This window comes from Scyliorhinus torazame, chromosome 13 (assembly GCF_047496885.1).
Source record: "Scyliorhinus torazame isolate Kashiwa2021f chromosome 13, sScyTor2.1, whole genome shotgun sequence".
In the NCBI taxonomy this organism is placed as follows: domain Eukaryota; kingdom Metazoa; phylum Chordata; class Chondrichthyes; order Carcharhiniformes; family Scyliorhinidae; genus Scyliorhinus; species Scyliorhinus torazame.
Genome location: NC_092719.1, coordinates 139,941,815 through 139,963,233, shown reverse-complemented (window position 1 = coordinate 139,963,233; position 21,419 = coordinate 139,941,815). Strand labels below are relative to the sequence as shown.

General features: G+C 46.3%; 1 protein-coding gene and 1 long non-coding RNA gene across 27 annotated transcripts in view; one reads left to right on the top strand and one right to left on the bottom strand.

The window, feature by feature from the left end:
• Positions 1 to 21,419, bottom strand: part of LOC140388298 (contactin-4-like) — a 3,617,424-nt gene that overhangs the window by 1,957,767 nt on the left and 1,638,238 nt on the right. The window lies entirely within an intron of this gene.
• On the top strand, positions 6,768 to 16,021 carry LOC140387729 (uncharacterized). The gene is made up of 2 exons (XR_011933981.1): positions 6,768 to 6,906; positions 14,993 to 16,021. It is a non-coding gene; the product is annotated as an uncharacterized lncRNA (long non-coding RNA).

Below are 21,419 nucleotides of genomic sequence, written 5' to 3'. Positions count from 1 at the left end.
TTGTTGTTGTTCTTGTTGCGCTCAATGACTCTTCCGTGTGGATAATTTGAGTCATTCTCAAAGTTGTTGGTATCAGTGTCCTTTGTGGTATCTGATGTTTCATTGAGCATTTTGATTTGAGGATTGTGAGAATGATCTGATGTTGCATTGATCCTGGTGTCATCAGTCATTTGTGGTTGATGTGATTTCTCTTTGATTCCTTGGTGCTCCTCTTCTGGAGTCATTTCTGCTTGATTTGCTTCATCGTTGATCCCTTGGTGCTCCCTTTTGGAGTCATTTGTGGTTGATTTGCTTCCTCGTTGATCTCTTGGTGCTTCTCTCCGGGAGTCAACTTCGTCAAGATTTCAGTTTCTTGTGAGTTGTCAAGAGTGGATGAGGTTTTAATTGATGCGGTCACACTGGACTCAAGAGTAGTTTTACTTTGATTGTTTAGTGCTTCTGTACAGACGAGCTGAGATCTGTCAGTCTTGCTGTGATCTTGCACATCGTGTATGCTGATTGTGATCACTGTCTCACTATTCGTACATACAGTGGTTGGACATTCATTGTCTTCCCGTTGTTCAATTAAGCTGGGTAGACTTTCATAGTCTGCTTCTGATTGCTCAAGTAAGATGGATCGACCTTCATAGTCTTCTTCATGCATGGTTGTCGCTCTGGGGTCTTTAATTGTTTCCATTCTGGAGTCTGTCAATGAGCTTCCTGTGGAGGCTTGCGTCGCTCTCTCTGTGGAGTCTTTCATCGCTCTCTGTGTGGAGCTGTGCAGTGTTCTCTCTGTAGAGTCGATGTGTGCTTTCTCACCAGTGTCAGTCAGTATTCTCTGCAGCATTGTTTTCTTCTTGGCTATTTGACAGGTTGCTGTCATCCATTGTATCAACGATCCGCCGTTGCATCATGGTATTGGATTCATCTACCATGAGTAGAGTCGTGTTGAGCTTTTCAACCGTGTTGCTAATGCTATTATGATCACAACTCAGCCCCGTCTGAGTAGTATTCTTTGATAAACAAATCATCTTCTGTGGCTTTTGATTTTTTTTTGAGGATTTCACTTTTAATTAACAAATCATCTTCTTTGGCTTCGGATTTGTAATTGAGCTCTTCACTTTTTAATTAACAAATCATCTTCATCAGTTTTGGATTTGTCAATTTGCTCATCATTTTTTATGCTGCAAATTATTAGTTTTGTGGTGCTGCAAAAGTTATTTTCAACTTTTTGTTGAAGTTTAGGCAATGTTGTGCCTTTTGAGGTTAAAGTTTTGGTTTTTGTACCTTTAAGAGTCGTAATTGTGATTTGCGGGCATTTCCCTTTCAGTGGGCGTGGTTGGAGTCTGCTGACGTCATGACGCTCGTGACTTCATGAGTATTAATCGATTGCACTTGCGCAAATCGATCATGGGGCATTGTGCGCTTTTTCTTCAACTGCACATGTGCGGCTTGCGCACCTTCAAACGGTGTGCGATCTTTCTCCAACTGCGCATGCGCGGCTTCGGGTTCCTGCGCATGCACGGCAGCATAGTGGTTAGCATTGTGGCTTCACAGCGCCAGGGTCCCAGGTTCGATTCCCTGTTGGGTCACTGTCTGTGCGGAGTCTGCACGTTCTCCCCGTGTCGGTGTGAGTTTCCTCCGGGTGCTCCGGTTTCCTCCCACATTCCAAAGACGTGCAGGTTAGGTGGATTGGCCATGTTAAATTGCCCTTAGTATCCAAAAAGGTTAGGAGGAGTTATTGGGGTAAGGGGATAGGGTTGAAGTGAGGGCTTAAGTGGGTCGGTGCAGATGGGCCGAATGGCCTCCTTCTGCACTGTATGTTCTATGTATGTCTATGTATGCACAGAACGTAATTTTGCCGGTTTGCGTCTTTTGTTGATGTGTGCATGTGCAGACAGTTTTGAATCAGAGGCGCAGTGATGAAGAAGCTGGTTTGAATGCTGAGACTCCATTTTATGTTTCTCAGCCTCGTGGAGAGCGTTCTTTGTTTGTGAAACCTCAAGGTACTGATTATTAATTTTTTCTTGCGATTTGCATTTTTCAATCATGATTTCCAGCGTTAAACTCTTCTGTTTTAATCATGATTGTTTGAGTTTTGCCTCACTTATTCCCTATACAATTTGGTCTCTGAGCATTGAATGTCTTAAAGCAGCATCGTTACAGGTGTTACAACGGTCTTCAAATTTTCCACGTATCATTTTCAATTTAGTTCTGTCTTCACCTTCCAAATAATTAAAAGAGTTATAGATATCTCTAGCTTGATGTCCTGCTAGTAGGAATGCTATTTTTGTTTCTTCAGAGGCCATGTTCAAATCATTAGCTACGATATCTATTTAGAACCTTTGTTTACAAATTTTCCAGTTATAACTTTAATTATCGGTTGTTTCCAGCTGCGGCGGAGTTCCAACGAGTTCCATCGAAGCAGCAAAGTCTCCCCACGTCGAATGTCCGGTCCGAGTTCTCTTATCTTTTCGATCATTCTTTGTCTGCATCTTGTGTAATCTGTCTAGTAAGCGTTCTGAAAAAGTCCTGGTACCATATATTATTTCTTATGTGCTAATAAAGCTCATCGTCTTCCAGTTGAAGTAAATGCTTTATTGAGTAAGTTTGTTCTCTCTCCAGAGCTTATACTAGATGTTACATCTGAGCTGTCTGTCTGTGTCCTGCTCACGAGCTGCCGTTCCTGTGAAGAGTGGGATCCTGGATCTCGTCTGTCTACTTTATACCTCTCTAGTACTCCCTCCAGTGATTACTTAGTTGTAATGTATTTACATTAGCCCCTTGTATACATACAAATGGGCAGATCACTACAGGCATCTCTGTCTCCTTGTGGCACACAGCTACCCTCCAGCCATGTACATGACTCCGGAGCTGTGTCCCATCCCCTGGGTGTTTGGATGTTGGCTGCTGCATGTGTGGTGTTGCCTCCTGCAGTGTTCAAGCACAGCCTCCATCCATCAGGGTGTGATTGGGAAGCTATGCAATGACTCCCACAGTCTAAATGGTCCATCCACCCACGGGAATCCACTTGAGTTGTGTGAACTGCTCACTTAACCACGATTGCCAATACCTTATGAGCGACAGCCTTCAGGTGCGCGGCAAAGGTCTCAGGAATCGTGGGGGTTCGGGTCATCAGTGCGGCAGACGGGTAACCAAGTGTAATAATAATTATGGACAAGAATTGCCCCCAGAATGAATAAGCACGATCCAGGAATTGGCATGGTGGTCCCGCAAGCAGCTCCCCCCCGGTTGTCACCCCCAGCGCACACCCTCACCCTCCCATGGTGCCCATCCCTGCGGAGGGTCCCCCACCCCCCCACAGAGCATTGGGGTATCAAGCCCAGCACCCCCAAGCTCTTTGCCTGTGAGCAAAGATGGATACTCACCTCCTCAGCTTCCCATAGAAGCTGTTCCGCCAGGTTCACGTTTTTCGAAAGGAATACTAATTGGCGCCACCATGACCACTTTCTGGGGAGGCCGCTGAATGACGGGAGGTCGTTGAATTAGGGTTGGCTCTCATTAACTGTATGGAAATGGTGGTAAGTTGTGATAATTAATTTCTCGCCATGCTACGGCGAGATCCCGATTTTGCCTACAGGAGCGCGCTAGTTGCATCACAAACTGTTTGGCGCCTGGTGCGGTTCTCGTTTTCTGCCGGAGGACATGGCCAGAGAATCCCACCCTTGAAATTATTTTCCTCACTGGGGAGCCGAACCCGCTGGCCAGACGGGCTCCTCAAGAGATCGGGGTGCCATTTTGAAAGGGTGCCCTGATCTCTAAGTGAGCTCATGGGCAATGTCACCCCCCACACACAAGGGCATTACCCCACACTCACCCCCCCCCCCCCACCCCCAAGTGTGGACACCCTGGTGTGGCCCTCCCACTTCAGGCCCTCCCCATGCCTCCTGACAAACCTCCCCATTCCAGGATCTCCACCATTCACCCCCAACCTCCCAGACATCTCTGCATACCTGCCCTGCACCCCTCCAGCATTCATACCTCTTTAACAGTGCCACTCTGGCAACCAGGCACCCTGGCACCGCCACCCTGGCATTGCCCTGCCTGCTTTGCAGTGCCATCCGGACACCATGGTAGCGCCAGGGTGGCAGTGCCAAAGTGCCAGCCTGAAATTGCCAAGATGCACGAGTTCCAGTGGAGAGCCAGGGGCCACCCTGCGCTGTCCCTGACACCCCAGGGGCTTCCATTGGTCTGGGAAACACCCCAGTGCCTTTCTGCCTGGTCCACATTTGTGTGGACCAGCACGGAATGGTGCCCGGCTTGGCCAGGGGAAGTCGGTAAATCCCAGGAGGCTGGTAGCTCCCGGGTAAGCTTGCTGAAGTTGGTTTAAAACCGACTTAAGCAGAGCAACTTGGTCACACCCATTATGGACAGGATCCTGATCCCAACACATCGCAAGATCTGGGTAGATCTCTTGACGCCTACTGGATAGAGGTATCTCCTGGCATTTATCAGCCGCACTCCTGTTCGAGCATGACACAGCCGGTAGATCGTGCCCAATGTGTGTATTGGACTCATTTACATCCCAGATGGTGGTCCCCTTCAGTGAACCACCAATGGCTGAGGCAGTCATCAGTGAGGATGAGGGTGCAACCACTCACAAGTGGCCAGGCTTGAGGCCTTCAAAGTGATCCTGAAGCACTTCCCCATGAGTCTCCCACCCTGGCCTGTAGCAAGGCCTGCCGCAATGGAGCAAGATAGAGAAATATATTATATGCAGCCAGAATGTCCAATATTTAACACATTTATCAGAGGTTCTAATTTAAAACAATTGTTTACAATTTAATGTGGCATTAATGATATATTAGGAACATAACAGATTGAATAAATTGAATGAATACCAATGACATATTGATAATTGTAACGTATTTCAAGTAATAATGCAATAGTTTTGCTGGGTAAAAGCCAAATTGATTTGTTTGAAACTGTGGAAAATATTTAACAAAGCACAGATTTTAGTTTATTAAAGTGTTTTATGCACTTTACATGACTTTATAAAAAAGTACTGGTGACTTTTTGAAAGAATGATTTGAAATGGTATATTTTGCAGAGATTGATACCCAAAACTAACATTTCATGTTTGCTGGGCTTCATCAGTGTGTTTAAGTTGTCAATTTTACTGTTGGTTGTCAGAGCCTCACACACTCTTCATTTACATTGGTCAGCATGCTCCTTGCTGCTGATTAAATACAAATCTGAATAATTTCAATCAATGTTCGATTGCAAGTTTAATTTATTGCTGATGAGATCAAACTACATGACCTAATACTTGTGCACCAAACACATGAGGTAACAGTCTATCATTGTTTCAATTGCTTTCAGTCCAATATTCCAAGACCGCAAGTTTTCAGCACCTTTCACCATGAGAATATGTAACAATCTACAGTACAATCTTTGATGAACATATTTATTTTCTGATACATGTCAAGGTGCCAGCAATATTTTTCACTGTTTTTGCAATTTGATCTTGCATACAGCATGGAAGTGTTTCTCCAGTGTTTTTCGAAAATTAATTGGCTGGAGGTTGTGAGACCTACAGCAGCTTGCATCCCCATTTACAAATAAAACTTACACTTTAAAATAGATTGGAAATATCCTGTCCCATTATTCAATGGGGTCCAAAGGCTTAAAAACTTTACTTTTGATCTGTAGGAAGCTGTCTGATGGCAAGAATTGTCCCACAAAGACCTCAAAAGTTTAGCTACTGTCATGGAGGTGCATGATGAAAAAGCTCACAAGGAGAAGGAGTTTTTCTTCCCCTTTGATGGTGGACAGTAAGGCAGGTGGGTGAACATGCAGACCAAGAGATCATGCAAGATGTGATTATGAACAGAGCTTTCTCCAAAACTGGCTTCAGTATAGAAAGAAGTTAAAAATCTCAAGTGTGCCAGTGTGCCAAGATAAGACTCGCCTTCAAAATTCTCATTCTTGTTGCACAACGCTTAAATATTCCACCATAACCTCTCCTGATCACTCTTTTTCTTCTTTACTTCCCATGTAAGCAGGGACATTACTGCACCTATTTTTCTGCCTTCCCTTAAAAGTTGCTACTTTCTTCATAAAAACTATTCCCTCTCAAACCCACTGATCACTATTTTCTGTGAGCACGCACAGATACCAACGTCAGGAAGATGGTTCATTGTTCTTTTCAATTCATTGTTCTTTTCAATCTTATATGTATCAACTTAACTCCATATTGTTATGACACTTAGAGAAATAGCAACATTTTAAAAAAGTAATTATGACATTATGTTTAAGAAATGTATTTTAAATAGAGTTGAAAATGTGCATATCAAATCTTTCAAGGCTGGTCTCCCACCCTCTACCCTCTGATCTAGAACTCATCCAAAACTCTGCTATCGTTTACTGAACTCACGTCTAGCCCCATTCACCCATCACGGCTATGTTTGCTGACCTAAATTGGCTCCCGGTACAGCAATACCTTTCACTGTCTAACTTCCTCCAGCCAGAGGCTGCCTTCCAGGATCACTGCATTACTCCAAATCTGTTCTCTTGTACATCCCTGATATTCTTCACCATTCACAACTTTTGTGAGGGTCCCGAAGAATCCAGCACGAGTTTGTAGAATCGAAAGAAATAACTTTATTTTCAATTTCATATATACAACAGCAGCAATACTCTACCACTGCTCACTCTCTAGCTGGTTCCACGCTGGCCAGCTCTATTTATGCAGATGGCTGCTAATGATTTCTCCGCTCCCCTAATTGGGGAAGCTCAGTAAGGATGTTGAAGAGGGTGCAGCCACTCTCCTTGTCTCCCTCCCTGAGGAAGGAGAGAGGGGAGGAAGGGGGAGAACTGGAGCTGGAGTGGATTTGTTGCTGGAAATGGCAGAGTGGGGTCGAATTCAAGCCAAGGACATACGGAACTCTCACTCCTCCAGATCAGGTTTGCAGTTCCCGGTTAGCCGGGTTAATCGGCTGTTCAAGAGGGGTAACCATGCGGAGAGATTCAGGGCTGGGGCGGTGGTTTATTTGACGGCTGTACTGGAATACCCGGTGGCCGAGAACAACGTTTGGATCGCGCCCCGCCACCTGCAGCTCGTGGTGAGGAATAATAGCGAGCTACTGCTGCTCCTGGGAGACGTTGTTATCCCACTCAGATTGCCGGGGGTGGGGGGGAGTTTGTGCTGCCGAATATCCAGACCCAACACCTGCCAGCGAGAATAACAGCCAAGCGTGTGGGGGGAGCTCCGGGGTTTGGCCCTTTGGAATGTTGACATGGGACTTCGGGATTCTGACACCTTTACTGACTTTTTTTTGGAGAGACTATCTGGGGTAGTCCACAGACATTGCCATTTCTCCAAGTGGTCATTTTCTGGATTGTTGGTGAACTTTTCAAACCGAAGCGGGTGTCGGTGAGTTTCAAGTTGGACACTGCTTTGTAGCATTTGAATCAACTTTTTGGAGTTTTGTGATTGTTCGGTTACTTTGTTCTGATAATGTTGTCAAACTGCACTATTTACTAATGGTCCCTAGCCAGTTGGGCAGGTTCTAACAGTTCTGTGGAGGGAGTTCCCTCTCTCTTCTGTCATGTCCTGAATCGGTTGCCCTTTTCCGGTGTGCCTGCGCTACTCGTTTGGGTTCCTTTCCACCGCAGCAGGGCTGCAGTTGGGGCAGGGTGTCAGTGTGTCCTTTTCCGGTGGCCTGTGCTGCTCATTCGGGGGCCTTTCTACCGATGTGGGGCGACGGGGAGGGGGGGGGGGGGGGGGTGAGAGAAGTGGTCTTATGCTGGCTTTGTAGCTGGTGGCTTGGAACTGTTGTTTTGAATTGAACTGGGACCCCTTTGGAAAGGGGGGGTTTCCTCCCTCTCTCTCTCTCTCTCTCTCACGCTGTGCCCTACGTTGGTGTGTCCTTTCCCGGTGCTCTGTGCTGCTTGGTGGGCACCTTTCCGCCGATGTGGGGCTGCCATTGGGGTAGGGCGTTGGTGTGTCCTTTTCCGGTGGTCTGTGCTGGTCGCTGGACCTCGTTGGGCATCTTTCCGCCGATGTGGGGCTACCATTGGGGTAGGACGTTGGTGTGGCCTTTTCTGGTGGTCTGTGCTGCTCGTCGGGCACCTTTCCGCCGATGTGGGGCTGCCGTTGGGGACAGGGGGTGGTTGTGTGTGTGTGCTGAAGATGTTTGTATTTTGTGAATGCTTTTGATATGTCATTGTTGAGTTGTTAATAAACCAAAATACTACTCACTAAGGATTGTGGGGTTGCCATTAGTCCCCAGCCAGTCGTACTTTGGCAGGTTATAACAACAACCATGTCTTCAGTGCCTAGGCCAAGCTCTGGAAATCCCTACCTAATCTTCTTGCTCCTCCTTCAAGACCCTCCTTCAAACCTAGCTCTTTGATCAAGCTTCTGACCATTTGTCTTAATATCTCTTTAATGTATTGAACTTTAATTGCTCATGTGAAACGCCTTGACACATTTTACTGTGTTAAAGGCACATCTATGTGCAAGCTGCTTTTGTTGTTGTTCCAACTTTTCTTCCAGGAGAAGTTTACACTCAACAAGGCAGGCAACCAGCACAGGAAGAGGTCCTGCTGTACTACAGCTTTTTTTAAAAATCATTCTTGGGTAGCTGTCAGTGTTGACAAGCCAGCATTTTATCACCCATTCCAAATTGCTGAGAGGGGAGTAGGTATTCTTCCTGAACTAATGATAACATTTTGATAAAATTAAATTGTGAGGCTGTTAGAGGCAACAATTTTAGAGTTTATTGGATAAGCATATGGATGATAATGGCATAGTGTAGGTTAGATGGCTTTTGTTTCGGTGCAACATCGTGGGCCGAAGGGCCTGTACTGCGCTGTATCGTTCTATGTTCTAGTTGGATTGGCCAGATTTCCTTCCCTAAAAGACATTTGTGAATTTGTTGGGTTTTTAAAATGGCAATCTGCCAGTTGCACGGTCACCTTTTTGATACAATTTGCACTTATATAGCCCTTTAAATGTAGCGAAAACATTCCAAGTAGTTCACAGGAGCATTCGAAGCAAAATTTGACTCAGAGCCGTATGAGGACAGATGACAAGAGGGAGGATTCAAGGGCCATCTTAAAGGAAAGAGAGGTAGAGAGGTTTAGAAAGGATGAACATCTTCATCCCAGAATTTTTTCAAATGAATTCAAATCCTCAAACTCTGGGCCAGCAGCTTGTAAAATCATGAGAACAATTAAAAAGGCAAAAGGAGAACACAATGAGATGGCAAGCAATGTGAAAGCATTTCTATCTGCCATTAAAATGCTATTTGGAAACAGAAAATTCCTGTAACATATGATTATCTTGCAATGTGGGGCAGTATTAACAGTACAATTGCAGTACACAGCAACTGCTGTAGGTCAGAAGTACTGGATCAACTTTTGGAATGGGCTATAAATGTAGGGGGGGGGGGGGGGACCAACACATAACTCAGCTGAAGTTTTCTTCACTAAGCTGATGTTGACCAGAACAGTTGGATTCCATTCATCACCTCTCCATCCTCTATGTCCTAATCATGCTGAAGGCCTCCTCCTAAGCTGGCTCACATATTGTTTCCAGAGCAAGGACATCCAAAATGTAGGACATAATGATCATCTTAACAATGATGTGGAGATGCCGGCGTTGGACTGGGGTGAGCACAGTACGAAGTCTTACAACACCAGGTTAAAGTCCAACAGGTTTGTTTCGATGTCACTAACTTTCGGAGCGCTGCTCCTTCCTCAGGTGAATGAAGAGGTCTGTTCCAGAAACACATATATAGACAAATTCAAAGATGCCAAACAATGCTTGGAATGCGAGCATTAGCAGGTGATTAAATCTTTACAGATCCAGAGATGGGGTAACCCCAGGTTAAAGAGGTGTGAATTGTCTCAAGCCAGGACAGTTGGTAGGATTTCGCAGGCCAGATGGTGGGGGATGAATGTAATGTGACATGAATCCCAGGTCCCGGTTGAGGCCGCACTCATGTGTGCGGAACTTGGCTATAAGTTTCTGCTCGGCGATTCTGCGTTGTCGCGGGTCCTGAAGGCCGCCTTGGAGAACGCTTACCCGGAGATCAGAGGCTGAATGCCCTTGACTGCTGAAGTGTTCCCCGACTGGAAGGGAACATTCCTGCCTGGTGATTGTTGTGCGATGTCCGTTCATTCGTTGTCGCAGCGTCTGCATGGTCTCGCCAATGTACCACGCTTTGGGACATCCTTTCCTGCAGCGTATGAGGTAGACAACGTTGGCCGAGTCGCACGAGTATGTACCGCGTACCTGGTGGGTGGTGTTCTCACGTGTAATAGTGGTATCCATGTCGATGATCTGGCACGTCTTGCAGAGATTGCCATGACAGGGTTGTGTGGTGTCGTGGTCACTGTTCTGAAGACTGGGTAGTTTGCTGCAAACAATGGTTCGTTTGAGGTTGCGCGGTTGTTTGAAGGTTTGAAACGAACCATCTGCCAGATTTTGACTCATTCTCCTAGCCTACCTATATCTGTCTGTAAAATCATCATTTCCTCTTCACTGTCTCCTTCCCCAACTATTTTAGTATCATCCACAAACTTTGCTATTTACACTCTGTCCCTGCTTGCAAATCATATAAGAAAGAGAAAATGCTGGAAAATCTCAGCAGGTCTGGCAGCATCTGTAGGGAGAGGGAAGAGCTAACGTTTCAAGTCCGATGACTCTTTGTCAGAGCTTTGACAAAGAGTCATCGGACTCAAAACGTTAGCTCTTTTCTCTCCCTACAGATGCTGCCAGACCTGCTGAGATTTTCCAGCATTTTCTCTCTCGTTTCAGATTCCAGCATCCGCAGTAATTTGCTTTTATTGCAAATCTTATGCATCGATTGTAAATAGTTGAGGTCTGAGGACTGACCCCTGCGGCATACTGCAAGTTACAGTTCACCAGGAAGAGAATGACCCATTTATCCTGACCCTCGCTTTCTGTCATTCAGCCAATCCTCAATACAACCTAGTACGCTACCTCCAATCCCCTGCGATCTCACCTTCTGGATCAGTTTCCAGAGCTGCACCTCAATATGGATAAGTGTGAGGTGATTCATTTTGGTTGGATGAACATGGAAAGACAACATAAAATAAGGGTACAACTCTAAAGGGTGTGCAGGAGCAGGTACATTGGCGAGACCATGCAGACGCTGCGACAACGAATGAAAGGACATCGCGCAACAATCACCAGGCAGGAATGTTCCCTTCCAGTCGGGGAATACTTCAGCAGTCAAGGGCATTCAGCCTCTGATCTCCGGGTAAGCGTTCTCCAAGGCGGCCTTCAGGACCCGCGACAACGCAGAATCGCCGAGCAGAAACTTATAGCCAAGTTCCGCACACATGAGTGCGGCCTCAACCGGGACCTGGGATTCATGTCACATTACATTCATCCCCCACCATCTGGCCTGTGAAATCCTACCAACTGTCCTGGCTTGAGACAATTCACACCTCTTTAACCTGGGGTTACCCCATCTCTGGATCTGTAAAGATTTAATCACCTGCTAATGCTCGCATTCCTAGCATTGTTTGGCATCTTTGAATTTGTCTATATATGTGTTTCTGGAACAGACCTCTTCATTCACCTGAGGAAGGAGCAGCGCTCCGAAAGCTAGTGACATCAAAACAAACCTGTTGGACTTTAACCTGGTGTTGTAAGACTTCGTACATCTTAACAATGTCATGCAGTTCCAATTTGCATGCATTCATGATGTTCCCCGCCTTTTCAGATGGGAACAATACTAACATTTATTTATATTACTGTAGTCCACAAACATTCCAATCATCATTCTCTTCTTTGTCTGTCCTATTATCAAATTTCTGCCTATACTGCAATATTCTTCAATTTTAATAACATTTTCCTTGTACCATGGCTCCGATTAAATCTTATTAAACATCTTTTGAAAATCCATGTAGCTATTCACTGTTCCCTTTTTTCATACATTTTCTATGTATAAAACTCTAGTAAATTAGTCAGCTATGAATTGTCTTTTCAAACTCCATGTTCCAAATTAACCCATCATATTCTCAGTCAGTCTGACCCTTATTCTACACTCTGGTCTGTAGAAGGTGGCCCAGTATCACTGTCAGGCTGACAAGTTTATTGCTACCTGGCTTATCCCTTTTTCTATTTTTGACCAGTGGTATTACAATGGTAACCCTGAAGTCCTCTGGCACAAATACCGCATCAAAAAACTTTAAAAAGATTATAGTCTAAGACTCTTCTATTTACTCTTTGACTTCATTCAGCATTCTTCGCTGTATGCTATTGAAGCTTGGTACCCTTCACACTTTGAGTTTCGCCAATTCTTTAAATACTAATTCCTTAGTTTCCCAACTTAACCTCTCCAGCACCTTTTCTTCCTCATGTATGTCCTCATTCCCATTATCTCATATCCCCTGTGAAAGCTCAAAACAATGCAAAACTCATTTAGTATCTGTCCTTACTTCATCTTCTGCAAGATCTGATTTTTCAACTATAATAATTAATTGTATCCTTTTTGAACTATTATTCTACATTACGTTTTTTTTTTGATAAATATGTTTATTCTCCTTTTTTACATTTTATCCCAAATTTACACCCACCAACAATAAAAAATAATCAGTAAGGAATGCAATGTCAATTCCCATATCAATATCAACAATCCCATCCTCCCACCAAACCCCCAAACAGCATTCCGCATGTGAACATGAACAAATAATAAAAAGGAATAAGGAATCACCCATAGTCACCATTAACACATACAGTCTATCCTCTCCCCCAACCCTCCCAATGCCACCCCCGCCTAATGTTCGATGTAATCCAATTCTCGAAAGTGCATAATGAATAACGCCCATGAATTATAGAACCCCTCCATCCTTCCCCTCAGTTCAAATTTGACTTTCTCAAGAGTCAAGAATTCCAGCAGGTCCCCCCATGATGCCAGGGCACAGGGTGGAGAGATTGATCTCCATCCCAACAAGAGCCGCCTTCGGGCGATCAACGAGGCAAAGGCTACAAGATCTGCCTCCGCAGCCGTTTCCAACCCCGGCTGGTCCAACACCCCGAATATGGCCTCCCGAGGGCCCGGGTCCAGTTTCAGGTGCACCACTTTATAGATTACTTGGTCGGAAAGACCAAGAAACTGATCATCGACTTCAGGAAGCATCGCACGACACATACTCTCGTCTGCATCAATGGCTCCGAAGTGGAGATGGTCGATGGCTTTAAGTTCATGGGAGGTCACCATCACCTGGTCCAAACCTCCTGTATGCCCCCTGACTGCCTTCTTCTCTGTAGTAGCACCTTTTTAATTATGGCCACCTTCCCTCATGCCTTTGGCAGGAAAATTGACAGGCATTGGAAAATAAACAGAAATCGCGGCAACACGTTCATTTTAACCACCTGTACCAGACCCACCAGTGACAGAGGGAGGACATCCCACCTTGCCAGATCAGCTTTCGCCCCCCCCCCCCACCAAACTAGAAATGTTGTACCAATGGAGACCTCCCCCAATCCCGAGTAATCCCCAGGTATCTAACGTGTGTCCCTGCCCTACGGAATGGCAGCCCCCCACCCCTGTCCCCACCCCCAGCCGAGACACCACAAAATATTCACTCTTGTCTAGATTTACTTTGAACCCCGAGAAAGACCCAAATTCCCGAAGCACCTCCAGTATTCCCCTTATTGACACACTCGGTTCCGACACGTACAACAAGTCATCTGCAAACAAGGACACCCTATGCTCTATTCCAACCCCCCCCCCACCCCCCCCACCGTGCACTATCCCTTTCCATACCCTCAAACCTCTTCATGCGATGGCCAGTGGCTCAATCGTGCTACATTACGTTTTCATAAAGTTACTTCAGTCTTTCTCTTGTCTTCTCTTTCCTGTCTTTTGGTTAATTTTCCTCACTACCTTTTTGCTTCCTCCTATATTCTCTCTACTCAATTTGATTAGTTTTGCATTGTTGAAAGTAGATTTGTCCAACAACTCTTTCTCTGGTCTGATATCAATTTGAATTTCTTATCAAGACCTCCTGTTTTTTCAGATTACAGAGACAGATGGGTGGAATTTTCTGTTCCGGGACATAGTCCTGTAGCATGGGCAGGAACTGAGAGTATTTCTTGTCAAGTTGGAAGGAGGGAATTTGTATTTTATCGCACGATGCTGGACTAATTAATTAAGCAGTTGGTGGATTCCCAACGTTTTGTATGGCGAGGCAGATTGGATGGTGGCTCCCCACCATCACATCTGGGCGCCATATTTAAAAGGCACCAGGACATCAACATATGCCACCCTTGAAGGAGGAGATGGCCCACCAATCACAGGGAACTCTGACCCCCAAAATCAGTACGTATCCCTGGAAGTCCTGCTCAATGAAGTGGAAGCCAGGAGGGGTATCCTTTAGGCAGAGGATGGAAGGGGGAAGCTGAGCTGTCAACCAACCCTGCATGGGAGGAAGTCTCCATGGTGGTCAATGCTTAGGGCCTCCACCAGAGGACTGTCCTGCACTGCAGGAAATGGACAAGGCCATTCAACCCTCAACTGCTCACACTCAACTCACTGAATGGTGCAGGGTTCATAGGCTTCAGTGGCAAGGGCACAACCCATGCAGTCCATGCGTAAAAGAGCTGTTCAATTTCATAAGGTGATGCATCATAGCCCCACTGCAGTCCATCAAGTCTACAGATGGAGAAACCACTGGTTGTCCGTAACACTTGCACAAAGAGATCTCAGATGCTGTCTGGGAGTGCAGGGAGGAGGATGAGGAAAAGAAGGTTAGACCTTGGCGACACCAGCAAGCACTATTAATGACATGCCTCAGTGAGCCTTATCCTTCTATCTGCATGGCCTCACTAACTATGAGGAGCAGGCAGCCTGGCTGACTGGGGAGAAACCTGCGAAGATGGAGAGGTCAGCAGGCAATCTCCATCCAGTGAGATCTATGCATGTCACATAGAAACCTAAGGATCCTGCGTTCCTCCTTGTTGAAGGTAGCTTATTCAGTCACTCACTCTCTCTTCTCTCATTTACAGGTGCCACCAGAAAGGGGACAAAGCAAGAAGAGGAAGTCCTGTCTAGCAGCTCCTCCAGTTCATATATGTACCAAGGATATTGGGGGGGTTGGGGGCAGAAAGAAAGTGCATCTGTAGAAGCATCTCAGCGATCAGCTGCATCCGCCACCATCACAAAGGCACATATTCTGGTGGGCACGAGATCTAGTTCAAGCAGGGTTGCACATTCTGGTGGTCACCACACGACATGTGGCCACAGCAGGAGGAGGCTGGGTCAGCCAAGCTCACCAACACTCGGAGGGCTGCTCGGGAAGAGGCATCTGTGACACCCTAGTCAGATGATGAGCCTCTGGGATGGACGCTGCATGATGCTGCAAGAGGTGGGTGATAATCAGGCAGAGGTGTCGGGGGCCCTCAATGGAGTGGCACATGTGGTGGAAGCATCCAACTGCCTGCTGGCTGATGATATGGTACAAACACGTGCGCACACCATGTGGACATCATGGAGAATCTGGTCCAGCAGAATGCACAGTTTCTGCCGGGGATGCATACACACCTGCACTCCATCACTCCATTGGTGAGCTTCTGCAGTGGCGATGTGAGAGAGGGACAAGATACCTCACCCTCCACCAAAAACCCTGTCCCCTCAAGGAGTCAGGCAGAGGCTCTAAAACACCCAAAGGGAGGAGGAGTGATTGTTGATCACCCCTGGAACCTCTACTCAGGACTCTGAGAGCGACTGGCTCGTCTGAATACCCCTTGCCTATGAGTCCTCCAGCTTCATCCTCTGTGACCTCAGGGGGAGCAACTTCCCCACAGCAGGACAACCAAAGTCAGCCGTGTCTCCAGAGGGCAGCCACCAATGTCATCCAGCAGGACAAACTGGTCAGCAGGCTGCCTCCACCACTGCTGAGAATGTTGGGGGAGCTCCTTGAAGAAGTGGTGGAGAACACAAGATTATTAAGATTTGATTTTACATGTGGGTGCACGGGTGCACCATGATTGATAATGTTATGAAAACTTTGTAAATAAGCTATATGTGCATTTTAATGAGGTCTGATGTGGTTCATTTGTGATTTGAAGTAATTAAGCCTGTGCATCTCCACCCCATTACTCCCACCCTCTTCAGAGGGACTCCCCACGGAAACATGCATGTGCAGGGAGACAAAGTTAATTGTCAGGGCCCTTGCGAGCCATGTGCAAGAAGCCTCCTGCTCACACTGAGCCTTTGCCCTTCACACGCTCATGTATTCAAACTCCCCCAGCATTGTAAGTACTACTGGGGTTCCCCTTCCATTGTGCAGCTGTGATGATCTGCATCCCTTCCCACCTCTGATAACCCAACCCTCTTGCATCATCTCAAAATCTACACCATGAGGCTCTGCATAGTTCCACACAGCCATAGTGTTGATACCACCAACATGCAGTTAAATGCTTTTCCCCCTCCCTCATTCCCCACATCCTCCCCCACAATCAATGACACCCCAGGTGTAACATTTGACCTTCAACAACCACATACCAACCCCCATCCCCCACCCCAATCACCCTACATTCTGCACAGGTGAATGTCCACATCACCCACCTTCAAAATGAGCCCACTCCCATGATAGTGGATTTGTCCCCCCATTCTGCCAACCCCTAGAATCTGCTTCTACTTCTGCTTCCCTTCCAAAAACCCTCAGCACCCCTTCACCTGTCACTGCTGAACACTCAACCTCCTACAGTGCCAGCTGCCACTGCCCCCTCTAACCCTCACCATTACTTCCTACTGCCAATTCCCTCACTCTGCATCCAGTATTCATCAGTTGACACCACAGGCGATTCCTTTTGAATCCCTGATTTATTGATGAATGTGTGAGTATCCTGGGTGGGATTCTACGACCCCCCGCCGAATCCTCCGGTGACGGTTTTTGAACTGGGCGGGGATCGCACCGCGCCGGTCGGGGGCCGTTGACAGTGCCCCCCCCCCCAAATGATTCTCTGGGTCTCTATGGGCCGAGCGGCCGCCCATTTTCGGCCAGTCCCGCCGGCGTGAGTTAGACAAGTTCCATACCGGCGGGACCTGGCTTTGAGGACGGCTTGCGGAGTACTCGGGGGGGGGGGGGGGGGGGGGGGGGCGGCGGGGGGATCCGGCACCGGGGGGGTGGGAGGGCCCACAGTGGTCTTTACCTCTGCGGCGGCCTGTGTAAGGCTCCGCGATGGTGGGCGCGGATAAGAAAACCCCTGCACATGCGCAGGAATCACAGCAGCGGTTCTGCGCATGCGCCAGAACATGCTGGCACTCCTGCGCATGCGCCAACTCGCGCTGGCCGGTGGAGGCCTTTCGGCGCCGGTTGGTGCGGCGCCAACCCCTCCAGCGCTGGCCTAGCCCCTGGAAGTGCGGAGGATTCCGCACCTTCTGGGCGGCCCGATGCCAGAGTGGTTCACGCCACTCTTTGGCGCTGGTACGGCCCGACCCGCCAATTGCGGGAGAATCCCGCCCCCTGTTTTTCTATAACAAAAAGGTATAAATATGTTACACAACATTGGTACCAATCAGGCAAGATTAGGCACAGGGCCATCTCTCTCAAATATGTTTCTGAATAAAGTATTAGTTACTGCAACTTATAGACTTGAGTGGTTTCAATCTTTTAACCACACCTGTTTTGCGCTGCGAGTAGGGTTCTTGCAATATCAGACACTGTAACCACATTAAATGTTGACAGCCGAGGTCAGGTGAGTATATTCATTTACCACCCATTAGATAGGGCGGCCAACATTTGAAATGGGTGGGTCGTTTTGAAGATACGAACCAGCATACAGGTCTGTGAGTGCAATAAAGAGACAGATGGAGCAAAGAGGTTGAGCCGCTGGAAAAGCAATGAGTCTTTTGGCTTATGCGGCATTTAACCAGGCTCAGAAAGTTGATGAGTCTTTGAAAAATAAAGGACTTGTAGAATTTGAGCAAGCAATTCCAGCAGAAAGATCAGCTGCGGGATTCTCCGTTAGCGGGATCCTCCGCTTAACTGCAGTGCACCCATTGCTGGTTTCCCAACGGCGTAGGATAGCAACAATGGGAAACCCCATTGGCCGGCTGCCAGAATAGAGGATCCGGCTGCTGGCAGGACATGCCACGCTGGAAAACGGGGCCTGGCAGGATGTAGAAACTCATCCCAGGAGTGAGATAATTCAGAGACACAGGTTCATACTTCAAAGTTTGGAGTTGAGCAGTCAGCTACAATATCGTAAAAGCAGAGTGTATCCAGTTTGCATGCCGGAATTGTCTTGGTTTAGGTACAGCAACTCAGGGAGGAGCTCACAGAAAGTAATGGGACTAATGAGAGGTGCTCACAGGAGCTGTGTGATGCCAGAAGATCTTTAAGGGAAGTGGTGAAGCCGCCTCACAGAGAAGCTGGTCACTCACTGTGTAAGTTTCAGATATTGGATTTAAAAGAGGAATTGGGGAAAAAAGCAGCCGTTTGTAACGGCTGTTAAAGAAGGCAAACTCTCTTTTGAGCGAGATGACAAACAGCTGCCTGAAAAAAACATAAACAATCTGTTTCTCTAAATTCCATCTCGTGACAATAAGGTTAAGATAGTTAGGACATGGTAAGAAATTAATTCATAGTCGACAGTATAATTCAGATGCTGTGTGAAAAGGCAACACAAGTAAAGAAATAGCTCGTGATGATCTGTATTTTGCCAAAGTATAAATCCATTTACTGTCTGAATGTGATTCCTTGTGTGTCTGTAAATGCTGTTTTGTGGCAGCAAACTAATGGCCTGTTAACCCCCTGTAGTCTGGTCTTGTATGTTGTGTTAAGTTTTTTCTCCCTTGCTTGTTTAATGTATGTATCACATAATTCTTGGGGTGCATGGAATTATCAAGGTGGAAATGTCATTACTGCATGAGCTGAGATTTTTAGTCAGGGTTTGTGAATTTGCAATATTCTGTCTCTAAGAGCCTATAGCCATGAGAGAATTCTGAGAATTAGCTACTTGAAATTTACAAGCCTTGAGAATCTGTGTGTTGCTTTTCTTTTACATGGATGTTCACAGGTTTCTTTTATTATAGGTGTGGGCTATATATGTTCAGGTTTTATCAAGTTAACTTTCTCTTGAAATTTTAATCACAGCCATTTCAGAAGTTTAAAGCAAGCACCAGTGGAGCGCAGACGTAATCCATTTTGGTTATCATTGTTTTAAAGTATGTGATGTGTTTCCCTATTTGTGTGTGGATGATGTTTGTGTGCTTCAAGCTTTAATGTTTTTCTGTCTGATGTGGTGATTTTGTGACAGTAGGTTTAGTGGTTTACATCAAAAAGCTCACAAAAGGGAAATGTAATTAATTTCAGGTTATGGACCTGCAATCATGCTTACTAGCCAGAATTGTAATTCCTGGATATTTTTGATTAATATGTGGGAATTTTATCCTGGACACAAATTCACGCATTTCAGAATGAAATTGTTTTAATTCAATATGGCTAATTGGAATTTGTGATATTTTAAAGGACTGTGACCAATCCTGCACTGGATCAATCTTGGATGAAAACAATTTGTGTAAAGTTTAAGGGGTTGTTCCTGATACAATTATCACAATGAAACATTTTTTGAGACTGGTTACTGTAAAAAAAAAAAAAAAAAAAAATGTTTAATAGGAAGTGGATATGACAATTGTTTCCAGGGTAAATTAGTGTGGAGAGTAAAGTGATGTGTCCGGTCAGGGTTTTTCCAGTGGGTTAAAAGCAGTTATGTCCAGTGGGATTTTCCTGGTGTATTAAAAGCGGTGTGTCCGGTGGAGTCCAGTGCGGTACACCAGCATTGACTGTTTCCCAGTTTCCAGAAAAAAAGGGGGACTAGGAGGGACCCGTTCCCTGGTAGACAATAGTGGTCAGACCATCAACAAAATATTAGCCATGACAGATAGAAATTTAGTTTGGGGACCCGAAGAGTCACTCGTTGGTTATTTGGCAAATAAAAATAAGAAGATCATAAGTAAAATGACGAATGAAGGCTAGGACCAATCCTGAACCCCAGAGAAACATGGTGGGATAAACAAACAAAAGGGAAAGACGAGAAAGGAATCGTGATTCTGTGTGCCTCGATATATATCAGTTAGGGAAATCGGAGGTAGGGAGGCTGACTCAAAAAAAGGGAGAATTACAGAAAGAACAAGAGGCACTTTGAACAAGACTTGCCCACAACAGTATACAAGAAAGCAGTCTTTAACTAATGCAGATGTAAAATGGATATGGTCAAATAGGAAAAAGAACATATTATACAAACCTTTAAGAGAACCCCCCCCTCCATGGACACCCCTCCAGAAAAGAGACCCCTGCTAGAGAGCAGTCCAGACAGAGTCAGTGAAAACAAATACAGTTGTAACACTCACCTGGAAGCACCATGTGTCCATTCCTGGAAAGAAAATTGCTGTGACGAGTGCTTAAACCCCTCAGATCCTTTAGCTACAAGCCATTCATCCATTTGTCCCAGTGGGCTGTGATTGACACCTTCCATAAAACAGCTATGAGCATTGCTTCATTCATCTTCTTCATGGATGAGTAACTGCAGGTGCTGTCACCGCAATGTTTACAAATATCAACCACATCAAAGAGAGTTAAGTGCATTCCAATCACGCCCATTCATGCTTGAGCAATTTTTAATTCCTGAGCAGGAAATTGACTGCACTTAGCTCTCTTTGATGTGGTTGATGTTTGTAAACATTGTGGTTACAACAATTAGAGTTACATATCCATGAAGAAGATAGTTATGGGGTCACTGGGGGTCCCTTTTGTTTGGGGGTTCCAGTAGGGGCTCCCGTTGTTTAGGAGGCCTCTGTGGGGGTCTCCCTTTTTAGCGGTCCCTGGTGGGGGGGGGCAGGTCAGTTAATTCCATTATTGGGATAAAAGTGGGCACCCAGAACATCTGGAGGTGGGGGGGCTGCTTTGCAATGTGTGAGGGGTGGTGCGGGGGGCTGATTTGTGGGCTAGGGGGCAGTGGCCATCTGCAGGACTTTGCTATCAGGCATCCCACACAAAATGGTGGCACAATAGTGGGAGGCCCTCAGGAATCGCTCACATTCCTCATCATGTAGAAATTTGCATGGCGAGGGAAACTGAATTGCTCCATAATTTATGCTCCATCAGTAGCAATCCTCTCCCAAGGGGAGAACATAGCCCCAAAATCAGAGAATCCAGCCTATGTCCGAAAGAACTATCTGGCTTTACAACAAAAATGTTGGTGTCACCCCTACACCGATGCTCCGACCGGTGAGGGGCTAGCAGCCATACCACCTAAAATGCACGGCCTTGCCAATATAAACGCCTGGAGAATTGCGGGGTCCGCGCCCACGTATGCACACACCGACAACCTGCAGCAGCCGCGCTGTACAACACGGTGCCGGCCGCGCGCGGACCCGACCTGCCAGATAGTGTCCCTCTGGACAACCCCATGCTAATCCTAGGCTACC